The 5321-nt window shown below is 32.9% G+C and overlaps 1 long non-coding RNA gene across 1 annotated transcript in view; it reads right to left on the bottom strand.

Moving 5' to 3' along the window:
* Nucleotides 1-3170, bottom strand: part of LOC107575270 (uncharacterized) — a 4063-nt gene extending 893 nt beyond the window's left edge. Inside the window, exons 1-3 of the long non-coding RNA XR_001607835.1 lie at nucleotides 3132-3170; nucleotides 1029-1070; nucleotides 777-853 (exon numbers count right to left, since the gene is read on the bottom strand). This is a non-coding gene — a long non-coding RNA (uncharacterized lncRNA). The remainder of the gene's footprint in view (nucleotides 1-776; nucleotides 854-1028; nucleotides 1071-3131) is intronic.
* Nucleotides 3171-5321: the final 2151 nt, after the last annotated feature.

Genomic DNA, 5321 nt, shown 5'->3' with positions numbered 1-5321 from the left:
GCTTGAGCGGTCCTGCAAAGAAGAATGGGCGAAACTGCCCAAAAAATAGGTGTGCCAAGCTTGTAGCATTGTACTCAAAAAGACTTGAGTCTGTAATTGGTGCCAAATGTGCTTCAGCAGAATATTGAGCAATATACTTATGCACATGTGATTTTGTTTTTTTCCTTTATTTTTAATAAATTTGCAAGGATTTCAAACAAACTTCTTTCACATTGTCATTATGGGGTATTGTTTGTAGAATTTTGAGGAAAATAATTAATTTAATCCATTTTGGAATAAGGCTGTAACATAACAAAATGTGGAAAACTGAAGCACTGTGAATACTTTCTGGATGCACTGTATATAGATGTTTGTGGTAATGCTGTTTTGTGGAATGTTATATGACACACATTTTAATTTTTAATTTTCGCTAGTACATTTTCAAAAATGACCAATTCTCTAATCTCTCAAAAGATCATCAAATTGAGATTTTAAAGATTTTAAGAGCTTTTAAATTTAGCATTAGGGCTAAAATGGCATTTTTTTTCTAAAACAAAAATCCTACAAACATCTTAAGTTCTTAGGAAGCATTATTTAAAAAAAATTATAAAATCATGACCCCTTTAAAAGTTTTTCTCCCCCAGTGTTTTAACAATGTAAAAAACTAATGTTAACAAAGTCATAAAATCTTCTAAAATATATGTTGTATATGCAACCAGTACTAGCATTTCTTTAGTAAATTTTGAATATGCTTTTAAAAACAGTGATGGACTAAAATGACATTGCATATATCCCACCTTTCAGGAAACGGTTGAGAATCTGCCATTTGAAGCTCGGTTAGTTGAAGCCCTTAAGGTAACCAACAAATGTGCTGCTAAAGAACATCAATATAAGTTCATGTAATTTCTCACAACAGATAGTGGTGAGAGAGAGAGCTCACTTATTATACTGAGTTAATATAGGCTATACATTACATTCTTTATTTAAAGGTTAAAAAACAATATTTGTAAGAATAAAGTAGAACAGAGTTGCACAATATGTATACTTACAATAACTTGTGCTTTTAAATGAGGCTCTTTCTCCAGTCCAACCTGGAAGATTTAGACAACAGAATGTGTATTTATATCCTGAAAACACCTGCCTTCTGAAGATCATGTGGTTTATAAGAAAACATACATTTCATTGTTGATAATTGATTTGGGCTATAGCCCAAAAAATATTTGGCATATATCTTCTCAATTATTTGACAAATACAAATTATTTTTGTCTTTTTTTATAATCAGTGTCTCAAGATGATACAAGCCAAATTGTGTGTGAATCAAATGGTCTCGGCGAGAAACTCAAAACAGCAGATAGACCCAGTAAATACAGAATACAAAATTGAAAAATCCTAGAGTTTTTTTATTATTATTATTTGAATTGGGATTTAAATGTTGAATTATTGTTAATTATTAATCTAATTCCATCTTTTAGATAATTGCTGTAAAAATTTGAACACACCCAGTTTCTTATGATCACGTGATTTACAGGAAGCTCATTTTTTTCAGCAGAACAAAATGAAAAGAAAAAAGAAAACGCTTTGCTGCAAGATAAATGAAGAGGAATAAATATTCCAGGTAGTAATAAATAGATAGCATTTTATTATTTATATTGAGAAAAACTTGAACAACACTCATGTAATTAACAAAAAACAAACTGAATGTTCACAACCTTTTACAGCTGTTCTTTATTTTTTTAATTACTTAATAAACATTTTAACTAAAATACATATGTTATACCCAGGGCTAATTTATTTAAAATGTTACATGACTAATAAAAATCACAAACTAATCATATATAATTTTATTTAAAATAAAAGGAAAATAAAGTGAGCTGAATCCAAACAGCTCTAAAAGATTTTAGAATAGTTCTCCGCATCTTTCTGAAGGCGCTCCGCCTGTGTTTGTGGTGTTGAATGCTTTGACCATTTAAACATAAATGTTTAGTGTACTGTCTCTGAAAAAAAATCAACTGATTGATTAGCCTATATTTATTTATTGTAGACGCTAGCAGCTGAAAACATACATGTTTTTAAAATCTTTTGGAATATCATTGTCATAATAATACTGATTCTCATGTGTTGTTACACAGTTGCTGTAATCAATTGCGTGAAATTATTTACTCATTCCCTTTACAATCAAAGATTAGACTCTAGATGAGAGCAGGCCACCACATGATGTGTGCAGTGATCAAGATCTCCTGATCTTATTCTCTCTGGGCTTTTCATGCAATAACAAACATGTCTTATAAACAGAGTTACAGTTTAAGTGGAGAGCCCAGCTAAAGCAAACAGCAACCACCATCATGGTGACTTCAAACAAAACATTTTTATTCAAATGTCAACGTCTAAACTTTTGTCATTCTTAATAACAACTTTTGTAGACGTCTGACAGAAATAAAGTCAATCTGGTTAGAAATGAGTGAAGCTGTTAATGCTGTTTGTGGAGTTGTTTAATCCTCCTCTGCTGAGATTTAATGTCTTATTTTGTTTAATTGATTTCATTTAAGGCTGTGGCTGGAAGTCAGTTGTAGTTCTTGTGTTCAGAATCTACTTTCTTCAGTGATTCTGCTTCTTAACAGCAGGTGTTCATCACTAATGCTCAATCAGCACTTAAATATGCACTTAATCATCTAATTAACTGCAACATTTTTACTCTTTGTAGTGTGGACACTACAGGATTTGTAGCGGAGTTAGTGTGTGGAGGTCCTGAAGGTTATCAAGCAATTTGAACTAATTAAAGAAAATAAATGTTAACATTTCCATAAAAATTACTTTAGAAAAATATATAAATTGATGTAAACAGAATAATAAAAAAATTATCGTTCATTCGAACATTACAACTTTTCATCTTAATTAGTTTTACATTCATGTTGTGTATTAGCACATATCTTAGCAATAAAAACAAAAATAGGATAAATAGTGATGCATATTTGAGATATTACTATATAATTGAGATATTACTATTTAATGACAAATCCTTTACAATAGTAATTACTGCATACCATGAATGTGTACAAATGATCTTATTTATCTTAAGTCTCACTGTAAAGAATGTCTTAACAGTCATCAGACTATAATTAAGCTCAGAATTCATTAGAACGTATCTACTCACAACGTGATGTTCTGAACAGTCCGTCCGTCTTCAGCTGACTCTGAAAGTCTGCAGACAACCAGATAAGAAAGCCTATTTATACTCAAGGCAACACCCTGTTTCTGAAAGTCATGTGATTTCTCGGAATGCGTTATTTCTATATTAATTAATTTAATATTTTATTTATTTATTTATTTATTACAAAATAGGTCCAAGTAGACTTACAAACAAAACTCAGCATCTCTAAAGAGGTTGTTTAATGATATTTGTCACTCTTACATTGCACAAACAAAGTGAACAGCTAAAGTGAAATGTTCCCTCAGGGTGCAAATCATAACAGCTTTCAAGCGGGCAGATTTGCTGATGAACCTAAAATCATTCACAATATAAATTATTTGAATTCATGCAGACATGTGCTTTAATTAATATGTCTAATAATCATCAAATTAAATCTTGCTTGTTTGTCATAAAAATCATGTGCAAATTTATCATAACGAGTCGTGCAAAATGGTTTCACATTTTATATACTATTTTTTTTTGAGCAGGCCTACTGTTTGTAACAATGAACATGAAGACAGTTGTATTATCTCAGTTTTAGATAAATGTTTTAGGTAGTAATTGAATATAATTCGACATTATACAAGCTGTAGGTGCTGCAGGTCTAGGTTAGATGAAGCGGCTGTCCGGAAAGCCTCAACCAGGTTTCCAGGTTTCCGTGAAGCAAAGCGCAGCAGAGTTGAAAAAGTCCTTGTTTGTGCGGGTGAGGAGTAGTAGTTTGTCTGATTTATTTGCTAGGGAGCAGAGATTCACCAAATGAATGCTCGACAGTGGAGTCCTAAAACCGCGCTGTCTGAATTTCTCGAGAGCACCAGCGCGCTTCTCTCGTTTGCGTCGCTTGGATCGCAACTCCTCCGACTAGAATGCCCAGTAAAATGTCTGAATGCTAAAAAAGTAAAAAGTAATTTAGTGTGCTACTTCTGATGTCTAGGAGTTAATTTGAACAAAGTTACTTAAGACAGGACAAACAAACAAAAATAGTACAAGTACCAAGGAGCTACAAACAGAGGCAGCCGTCCGCGGCGCCATCTTGATCTTAATCAAGTGTATCGACTATACACTATATCGAACTGTGTGAGTTGTTTACTTTTTAAATTAGCCTTCCCATTAACTTCCCATTTGCTGTTCAGTGCTGGGGTGTAATTCCAGAAAGCATGGTTAACTTACCATCACTTACTGTATACCCTGAACTCTCGGTTGATTAACCCAAACCTTGCTTTCTTGATGTATGTTGGTTCCAAAAACACGTCTGGGAGTAAGTTCAGTCAACTCAGAGTATGTTCTTGGTTAACACACAATAAATACTCAACAGAGCGACGAATCGACGAGTCACCATGGAAACGGACACTAAAGCTGTGTCTGAAATCGTTCACTCATTCACTAATCCCTATATAGTGTATACAGTATGGCAGTTGAGTGAACGAAATGAAGTGAGCGAATTCTGAGCTGGAGAGCTGGAGCCATCGCAGCAACATCTTCGTCACATATGTACATTTATATTACATGTACCTTATTTTATAAAATAATATTAATAACAATAACACTTACAATGACTTTATATTGTAATTATACATACCTCCGCGCCAGCTTTGTGGTTTCATCGATGGTATTAGGCCTAACTTGTTTTGTAAAGCTTAATATGTTCATAATAATTAAATACTATTAAAATACTGGCAACAAAAATAAACAACACAAAATACAACACATACATTTTATGTATTGCAACTATTGAAACTCTCCCGAGCAGTGTTTTGCGCTCAGATAAGATGATGGTGGTCGTAGAACGCCTTCAGGCGACCGTTAGTTTTACATTAGAATACGCCACATACAGGTGATTAACAAATATTTTTTTTAAATCTTCCACCAAATTATCATCACATCTCTCATCTCTTATAAGTTAACAATGCCACCTCAATAAATTAGTAAAACATTAATCTAAGTTAATGCCTAAATGATATATTTTAAAATTAATAATGCATGAAATATCCGTTAAAGCAGAAATAAGAAAGATGTAAACTGCATCTCTCATTCAAACTCGCTCGCTCCATCTCTCTCTTCCAGCTCGTCTTACATATTCACCCAAACGCTACCGTTTGCTCTGAAGCGCTGTCTTGTTCTCTTGAATGGCATCAGGAGAGCTGAATTACAGTCTTG

The sequence above is a fragment of the Sinocyclocheilus grahami genome, unplaced genomic scaffold, assembly GCF_001515645.1.
Source record: "Sinocyclocheilus grahami isolate Dianchi unplaced genomic scaffold, SAMN03320097.WGS_v1.1 scaffold2541.1, whole genome shotgun sequence".
NCBI lineage: Eukaryota > Metazoa > Chordata > Actinopteri > Cypriniformes > Cyprinidae > Sinocyclocheilus > Sinocyclocheilus grahami.
Note: the sequence above shows the minus strand (reverse complement) of the source record. Positions and strands in the feature narration are given on the sequence as shown.